The following is a 9,594-nucleotide window of genomic DNA, read 5'->3' as shown; positions in this document are numbered from 1 at the left end:
AGTTCAAAGAAAAGGCACTGAAGTCCAATTACCTGCCTGCAGGGTGTAGCAGCTGAATATTGCAAACCAGAGAGCAAAAACCATCAATTTTAGGGCCACACACAGCTCCACACAGGTGCTAATTGCAAGGGGTTCACTGTGGTAAACAGTGTATTTGCTTGCTTCATCCTGTCCCACGGTTACTATAGGACCTCTATGGCACCTGTGAGACCAGATATGGTGGCAGCCATCCTCAAAGCAACACAATGGGCATTCAGAGCCCAGGAAAGCAGGTAAAAGCAATCTGTCCATCTTTAGACCAGCTTTTGCCCATCTTCTTACCAGCACCATTAAACAGTGTTATTTATATGGGAATATCTCCCTTTTCATTATCCTCTTTATATACGCCATTGATCTAACGACTTTCATAAAGGCTTTTCTTTCAGTGACATCCCCCAGCTCTCTTCTGCACTGCAACAGAGAATCCAGGCCAAGCAGATGTCCAGAGAAAACCCATCTGCACAAATCCAAAGCAAAACATCATTTGATCATTTAGTCCAAATTTCACATTTAGTTTTTCTGTTTCCTACTTATATACTGAGGCATCTCATGTGAACTTCTAGTGCACTGCCCTGTTCTTCTCCTCAGAAGTTTAGCAGGATTTCTATTCTAGAAGTTAATATATCACAGGTTTTCAAACTAAACAAGAAATAACAGAGTCCCCTGCCTTCCTCCAGTTAATGTGACCATCTTTCCAGTCCATAGCCTAAGTCAGAATGGATGATGATCCATGCAGACACAAATCTTCTGCTGGCATTTCATGACAGTGCACAATGGAATCACAATGATAGAACCATAGAATGGCTTGAGTTGGAAGGGACCTCAAAGCCCACCTTTGGCTTGTTGCCCTCCACCAGATCAGGCTGCCCAAGGCCTGTCCAACCTGCCATTGAGACCCCCTCCAGGGGCACCCACAGCTTCTGTGGGCTGTTTTATGTCAGTTCACATGACTCAGCATCATGCTTTAAAATCAGGCATGTATAAAGCTTAGTGAATTGGGGCCATTGACCTCAAAGTTGTTTCTCAGATTTTTCCTACTTTCCTTGCCACAGAATTGACACCTATGCAGTTTCTATTCTTCATTTAATCTCTGATCAGGATTCTGTAAAGAAAAATTAGTGACATTTTTCAGCTTCTTTTAACAATGACATCTCAGACCCCATCAACTTTGCATTAAAAAGCTCATTTAGCAACGAAGAGGTTATTTGCCCCCTTCTCTCAGTCTAGGAGTCAAACTATTTCTATTGACAGGTATAAAAATAAGCAGAGTCCAAAATCTCTCACATCTCTGCCTTTGTCCTCCCTCAGAATTACTGATTGAATGTCACCTATTTTGAGCGAAAGCTGAAATATGGATTTTCTTTTCATCATCACCACTTGCACAGCTGCATCAGTCATTAAGCTGTCCTAAAGATCTGTTACCCAGGAACTAGATGCCAGGTATATATCGTGTCCTGAGGTGAGTTGTGGCAAGACATAAATTGATCATGTGGTTCACACCTTTGAAACCCAAATGAAAGAACATCAATTGTCATCAACTTCAGGGATATAAGTAGAAAAGACTAAATCAATTCTAGTCCAGATGTGTCATGGAATGAAAAGTTAGAAAGGAAAAAAGAAGCCAAACAAACCATAGTTAGTTTCAGAGACAGAAAATTATGCTTTTGAATGTAGGACACAAAATTGAGAGAAATTTCTTCAATCAGCCATTTCATTCCCTAAACATTTTTAGACAAATGCATGCTAAAATTACAACCCCAAACATATTAGGCTCCACATCAAACTATATTTTCACTCCTATTGTCTCTACAGAAAAGTTATTCCAGAACTACAAATACCCACAGCTTATCAGCTTCCTTCGAACATTCAGGTAAAATGTAGCCATAGTCTTTTTAAAGCTATTTCCACTTCTGCCAGGAGAGTTGCTTATCTTAAACATCATCCTGCATTAAAGATTATGATGTAATTGCAGTCATTTTATATAACCATATCTATATAGCCTTATTCCTCTCCTAAAGTGCAGGTTTTTAGATTAAAAAAAAGGAAAGTTATTGTCATTTATTTTTACTAAGGTGCATTCTCCATCATTTCAAGTTTGAGCGTATCTTCCTTGAATGTGCAAGTAGAACTGGATGTTACTGCTCCAAATGAGATCTTACAGCACCATGTAATTTCCAGTTTCTACCAGAAATACCTTGTGAGATTCTCTTAGAAGCCATTTCCTTCTCTCGCCTTGAAGGCCCGTAGCCATCCTATGATCACTGAGTACAAACAGGCCCTCTTTTCTTCCCCTATTATTTATGTGACAGTTTCCAAGACTACAGCAGAAATTTCTGTTATAAGTTCCCAAGTAAATGATACTGCACTCTGTAGCACTGAATTTCATTCAACTGTTGTACTTCAGCCCTACTATTTTATCTAAAAAAAAATCTACCGAAGAAGTTATACAGCAATGAAATATATGTAATGCACCTGTTCTCATTTTGTCCCCTTTATGTTCACTTTTTAATTATTCTATTCATGTAAGCTGAACTCTTTTCATCATGATCCCACTAGAAAATCTGTACATTCTAAGCTTTTTTTCCTTCCTTTTTAATGGATAAGGTTTATCATTCAACAGGCATATAGAGCTACCTTTGCTAGGCTTATACCTGACTTACAAGTTCTCGTGTCAGCTTTGTCTAAATTCCAGGATGGCAACTAGCTAATCTTTAAATTTAATTTTTAGTCCTCTAGATCTGTGCTTACACATATGATTTATGTGCTATATAGACATAAATAGAATCATCAAGGTTGGAAAAGACCTCTGAGATCATCTAGTCCAATTGTCATATCAAAACCATGTGCATTTATGAACAGGAGAACTCTCACTATTTATACATGCTACATCTACAATATAAGTCTTACAATATAAGTCTTACTGTATGAAATCCAGAGCAGGATTCAGTTGGTCTTAATGACTACCTCAACCATAAGCATTTAAGATACTCTAGGGTATTCCGGCAAGCACAGGCTGGGCAGATATGACACAGTGCCTACAGGGACCTTGTTTTTTCTGGAACAGTTGCTGCAGAGCACCTGGAGTACTCTGAAACATCGATAACAGGGGGCACGACTGGAGCTCACCCTCAATCTATTGACTCCACCTGGGATACTTAGAGAGATTAAACGAAAACTGGTGCTGGCAAAGCTGCATTAGAGTAGCTCAATTTATAAATAGCACTGGTGTCTGCTAGCAATGAGCTAAACAGGCAAGGACAACTGTGGAGAAGACAGCCCTCAAACCAACTTTGGGCAATCTGACTCCATGCTGTTGTTTTCCAAGCTTAACAATTGTGATGTTCCACATTACCTCTTCTTACCTACACTGGGGCAAAAAAATGATTATCTTGAGCACTCCTGGCAAAACCAGATAGATATAAAGACAAGTCTTCAGAGCTCCAGTTACTTCATCAGCCAAAAAGAACTACACAGATGTCCAAGCATACTCACAATTATTGCTTTCTGATTATGGCCAACAACCAGCAGACCACAAGGACTAGAGCTCAAAGAAAAGCTTCAGCAGATTCACACCTAGGAGAAAAAAAATATCCCTTGGGTTGTACCATCCTGAGCTTTCAGAGCTGTTGGGATCATTTGTTCACTTGGATTTTAACTTTTGATAAAGCCCTGAGACAGAGTCTCCTGTTCACATGGTCATATCCAGCACTGAGTTAGTTCTCTGTCACTGCAGGGATATTTGTGGTATTTCCACTAGATCTGATCCCTACTGCTATTTCCCAGCAGTGTTTGCCTTCAGTTCGTGTATTCGTAGTGGTGATAGATTGATACTTGGACTAGATGATCTTAGTGGTCTTTTCCAACCTTAATGATTCTGTGATTCAAAGTCACTGGGAAGAACTGAGGTAGGAACTCAAATTCCATGAAACCACACGAAAAAGGCAGAAAAAGAACTTGCCTGTGTAACTGTGAACTAAAAGAAATATTTCTCATTCAGTAACAGGTAATGATTTTGACACAGTCTCTGAATACAGGCTTTACTGCTGCCAGAAGTGTTAATCTCTGATTCCAGCTCTTATCAGTGGAGATGAGAGGGAAGGAAACCTTAAACGCAAAATTGCCAGAAAAGGGCTGCTTGAATCACCAACTGCTAGCACTTCTACAATGAAATTGATTTCTAAGCACTGTTGCTGAGGAAGAACACACCACACCATGACCAAACTGCCACCTAGCATCGGACTCTGCACGTTTGGACAAAGGTCTCCATGTTTTCAAGTATTGTGCTCTTCAGCAAAACTAAAAATAGTAAAAGATGACTTTAGTTTAACTGTGCAGCAAGTGGAAATTATTAATTGCAGCAGATAGCACGTTTGTAATATCTCAATGGTACTTGTGAAAATAAATGAAATGGTAACATAATTACTCTAACTTTTCCATTATTTCAATTAATTTTGCTTTCATGTCCAGTGATGCTCTTGTCACACTGCAGCATTATGTTTTGAATAAATTTCTGCCCTGCTTCTGGAGGTCTGCTGGGTCTCCAGCATAGAAGTTAAAACGCTCTAAATTAATTGTTCCTTTCATCTTTTAATTAGAACTATACTAATTTCCTTCTACATCATTATTATATAAAAAGCCACACCTTCAGCTCTGTATTTCAGCTCTTGTAAGCTGATGTGAGAGATTAAAATCATAAGAACACAAGTACAAGTGATGAGGGATGCATCACAGCCAGCAATGAAATTTTGTTAAACTGTGTCCTTGACAACAAAATTGTTCTCTAAGGCTTAGCCAACACAACTTTCTGATTATGCACAAACTTAGAATTATCTCTGTCCAATGGGATCTTAGACCAACAGCTAATGAACTTCAGTAGAAGAAAGTTTTCGTTGACCCTACGTCACTGGATGCTATAGGAGATTTCTACTAAAAGGGAAAGAAAGGGGAAAAAATAAAAATCTGAGCTGTGTAAAAGATGTAACACTAGGTCTTCTTTTAAGTAGTTAGTTTCTGATATATTGCATTGTAAAAGTCTTAATATTTTCAAAGCTCAGATTTGTTTCTGTCCAATGCTGTTGTCAGGTTGCCACGTAGTTTAATTTTGATACTTGGTTTAATGGGATTTTTCTATTTGTCCTGAAGTTGAAATGGGTTCTTTAAAGTCAGGCCCACCTCTAACTGGGGAACAGGAGAGGTCAAAAAGAGGATGGTATTCAGTAAAGCTGCCTATTTACAAATTAAAGACCAAGCATACCTCAACTGTGAGACAAAATAAAATTCAGTCTTCATTTATTTTCGTATTTCTTTACAACTGCCCTGAGACTATTTTAATAACCTCTCTAGAGCTTAAAACGATGCAGGTAATTGCTTTAAGTAATTTTAGTGCTATTAAAGATAACAAACCTCTTGCGTAAAATACTCTTCTAAGCAGTGCTCAGCAGAAAAGGGGTAAAGATCTTTTTAGTGCAAGTTTGAGTTCTTTTTATAGTTGAGCTCAAGTGATAATTACGTTATCTATAACAAAAGATGTGCAGATATTCCAACTCCTACCACTTCAGCCTCACGTTGACTCTTGCAGAAAACATCTGAATTTTAACTAGCTCCATTTCCACTGCTCAGCAGTGGAACTCCAAACCCACCTTCAGATTGCACTGATAATGTTCCAGTTGCAATGTTATTTATCATAGAACATTTATAACACTCGAAATGGAGTTCCTCCCAAATTACTTGGGAGAAACTCAGAGGAACAAGTGAGCATAAATAAAAGCAAAGCATGCAGGATTTCTTTTTCTGACCTTCATGATTACAGCCACAAAATCATTTCCTTCTTCTTGGCTCTACTTCATGAAAAAAACGTGTCAGAAAAATTAGATTCTTAGAGAAGTTTGGGACACAAAACTCAATCACACAAAAGTTTGAGGGTCCCAAGTGAGCTGTAATATACATTCCTTCTCTGTAACATTATGTCTTGCTAATGAGTTATGAGAATCCATACACCCTTGGTGTTCAGATGCTGAATAAACAAAAAAAAGCAGGCATTTTTCTTCTTTTTCAGACTTTTTAGAGGATGCAAGTAGCTTAGACTTAGAATAATCCCACCTAAGAGTTAGGCATGTTAACTAGGAATGTAATTTATTGAATAACTCACAGCATAACAAAATAGATGCCATGGGTTATTCTACAGAGGTTCCAATCTCTCCCTGTTGAGAATGATGCAGCTTGCTGTCAAGAATACATTTCCTTCCCAACATTAGAGAAAGAGTTAGAGGTTGCTATTGCAGACTTATGAACTACACATCACTTCATCAGGGCTGTCCAGAATCCTTATTAGTTTATGCCTTTGTGGCATCATAACCATCGGTGCCCAAGGCAGGTTAATCCCAGTACCTGACTCTGCTTTCTCACAAGCTTTCCCCTTCTTTGTTTTACTTATTCACATTCAGATTTTTTCATCACTGGCAGCTGTTGGCCCTACATCTAGAAGGGACCTCCTAGTGCTGCCCAGCTCCAAGGGATAACTGAAACAAGTTGAGTAACATCTGCCAAAGAAGCTTGGCAAAAAGAAAACAAAAAGAAGCATCTGTGTAGCTGGAAAAATACATCACACTGCGATGGCTCTCACACCTCTCCCACCAACTGGGACATACTTTAGGTGAGAAGTTCTGGCCCAAATAGCTTACAGTATTTATCTCTTACTAGACTAAAAGGTTAGAGATGCTTCTCCCACTTTTTTTTTTTTCCCCACTGAGCCATGAAAACACATTTCAAACCCTGCAACTTTAAAGCTCACAACTGGAATTCATTTATTTTCCTCCCCTTGCATTCCATGTTTCCTGCTCATTTTTTTCACCCCTCTGGACAGTGTTCCAAGGTAATAAAAACTCTCTTCCAAACAAAAGGAAAAGTCTCTTTCCTTCCCATTTTCCTCAACAAGAAGCATTGATTTTTCAGCCATTAGTTTCTGTGTGCTGAATGCTAATTAGCCTGCACAATATAAGTAATGATGATGGATGCTTTCCAGGTGCTCTTATAGACAGCCAAACATTCTTTCCATGGTCTAGCTGTAACAGCTTCTACCCATAGGGAGCCACCATTTGGCACAAATCCATCCGTTATCACAATGCCTTTGCACTGAAGCTCAATGCATGGGATAACCTCAGATCACTAAATTAATTTCTAACCCCCTGATTTAGGGGATTCACCTTTTATTTCTTACTTAGGAAGAACTTTCTCCCTCCTGAAGCAGGGGAAGGAAGTGACCATTGTGGAATGGTAGAGACGAAGGCAGTTGAGTCACTGATTCTAGAGGTGTTCAAGAAAAATTTAGATGTTGTACTAAAGGACATGGTTTACTGGAGGAATTTTGGTGGTAGGCAGATGGTTGGACTGAATGATCTTGGAGGTCTTTTCCAACCTTGGTGTTTCTGTGAAGTGTTATAGGCTCACCAGAATCCCCATTCTTCCGTGCCATTTGGAGTGAGGAGGCAGAAGAGGATGGAAAAGAGTAGGAAAGTATTTTTAGTTTGCTTTTAGTTCTCACAGCTCTGGTCTGTTAGCAATATACAATGAATTGTATTAATCCCCTTTATGCTGAGTCTGTTTTGCCCATGATAACTGATGAGAGATCTTCCTGTGCTTATCTCAGTCCCTTGCCTTTTTGAGGAGGGGGAGAGGACAGTGTAGCCACTGGTGTGAAACCACTACATTGTCCTGCTCTCATTAAGATCTATAGCCAAAATACCTTTGGTGAGTTTTTGTTACCATTGTTTACATCTTCCTTAATAGCTAAAAAGCTTCATCCATGAGTATTTTCTACATGGAAGAAATTCTGACTTATGCAAGCAACACCCTGGAAGGTCACAGCTATTCATACTGAATAAGGGAGGAAACAAGATAATTGAAAAATGGTTTGCAAGATCATCCCTCCACTCCTTTCTCCAGTAAAATCCTCAGCCCTAAACAAGAGCTGTATAGAATGTACAAGCAATGACCTAAACGTTCCTCATTTTAAATATTTGTACCTCTGCCAAAGTAAGCAGTTGGTGAGCTAGATGATCTTAGGTGTTCTCCCTCCTGTTTTTCAAATGTGAAGCTGTAAATGTGTTGCTGTAGAACAAGGCACTGGTATATCAAGCTAGTCATCCTTCCTGACATACTGCTCAGCCTCATCTGAGAATTAATAAGAAAGTGCTGAACGTATCCAGTAACAACGCAGGAATCTGATAACGTTACAGATAGCACTGTGAGGCATAGCCAAGTTACACAAATAAATGGAGAGGAGCATCAGGGGCCATGTGGGGAGCTGAGTCGAGAAAGGCCAGCAAGATCTGGAGGATGATATTGGCACTGGGGAAAGCTGAGATTACCTAGGTAACTATATCAAAAATAGCAGCTTTACATACATGAATGTAGAAAAATTGTGACTAATAAAAAAAGATAATTAGCCATAGGTTGGTTACTTGGGAAGGAATGAGGGTCAAAAGGGAAAAATGCAATGAAAAAAATCACACAATCAGATTTGTCTAGGAGCCCTGTGCATACCACTGCAGTCTGAGACATGACAAAAACCTTGTTGCTTCCATCACACCCATACCTTGATCCCACAAGTCATGTGGATCTCAGGCACCTAACCCAGCTTTGCAAGAACATCAGGAGCTCCTTTCCCAGCAAAAAGAGGGAGATGGTACAACCCAACACCACCACTCCTTCCTTCCCCTTTAATGGGCAGAGAGCACAAATTTGTTTCCATAACTTCATCAGATGGCAGCCTAAAAAACTGAAATATTTTGACTTGTTTCTCCCCCACCCTTTTCTCAGTTCATTCAGACTCTCTACTCTCCTCAATCCCACATCTCAACTCCACACTCCAGATACACATTTCCACTTTTCACCAAAAAACTTCCCAATGCAGTAAGCCAGTTTAAGTAATACATAGATTCCATCCTCCTAATTTATTTTAGTCTGAAACGGGGTCAGGAGAAATAAGGATTACTTTCTTAGCTAGCAAATCTGCACCCAGAAACAGATGCATATCCATGTTTCCATAGCAATGGAAATTTCAATAGCTGCTTTGCTGTTTCATGCCCACCAAATGTGCACCCATGAGCTGCATCACATCCCAACCCCTCATTTGCCCCAGGTAAGAATTCACACATTGGATTAAAACACCGTGAGTCATGGATGAGCCACCCTAAGCTCTACTGCAAGAAGCTGCATTTTAGCTAAAATGGAAAGCTGACATCCCATAGACTCATAGGAGAATTGGTTCTATTTCCACAACACTAGATCATTTTCATTTCTCTACTCTGGACTTTTGGGGGCAGATTCTCACACATTTGTATATAGAAATAGGCAAAAATGTTCAGCTACACAAAGCTAGCTCTGATTGCACGAGGACCTGAATGCAAAACTATTTCCAAAAGTCTTCATGCACACAAATGAGCTGTGCTCCAGCACACTGCATTTTCTTCACTGCAAATACTATACTTCTATCCTCATTTCTTGGTCTTGATGCACTCTTTGCTCTCTATTAACAAGTGGTCTCAAGCCAAGGAA

The 9,594-nt window shown here is 39.5% G+C and overlaps 1 long non-coding RNA gene across 1 annotated transcript; it reads left to right on the top strand.

The window, feature by feature from the left end:
* The first annotated feature begins 1,349 nt into the window (after window positions 1–1,349).
* Window positions 1,350–4,399, top strand: LOC149918318 (uncharacterized). Its single transcript, XR_016466538.1, has 3 exons — window positions 1,350–1,479; window positions 1,852–1,909; window positions 4,061–4,399. It is a non-coding gene; the product is annotated as an uncharacterized LOC149918318 (long non-coding RNA).
* Window positions 4,400–9,594: the final 5,195 nt, after the last annotated feature.

Source organism: Phasianus colchicus, chromosome 4 (assembly GCF_987193195.1).
Source record: "Phasianus colchicus chromosome 4, bPhaCol1.hap1.1, whole genome shotgun sequence".
NCBI lineage: Eukaryota > Metazoa > Chordata > Aves > Galliformes > Phasianidae > Phasianus > Phasianus colchicus.
Note: the sequence above shows the minus strand (reverse complement) of the source record. Positions and strands in the feature narration are given on the sequence as shown.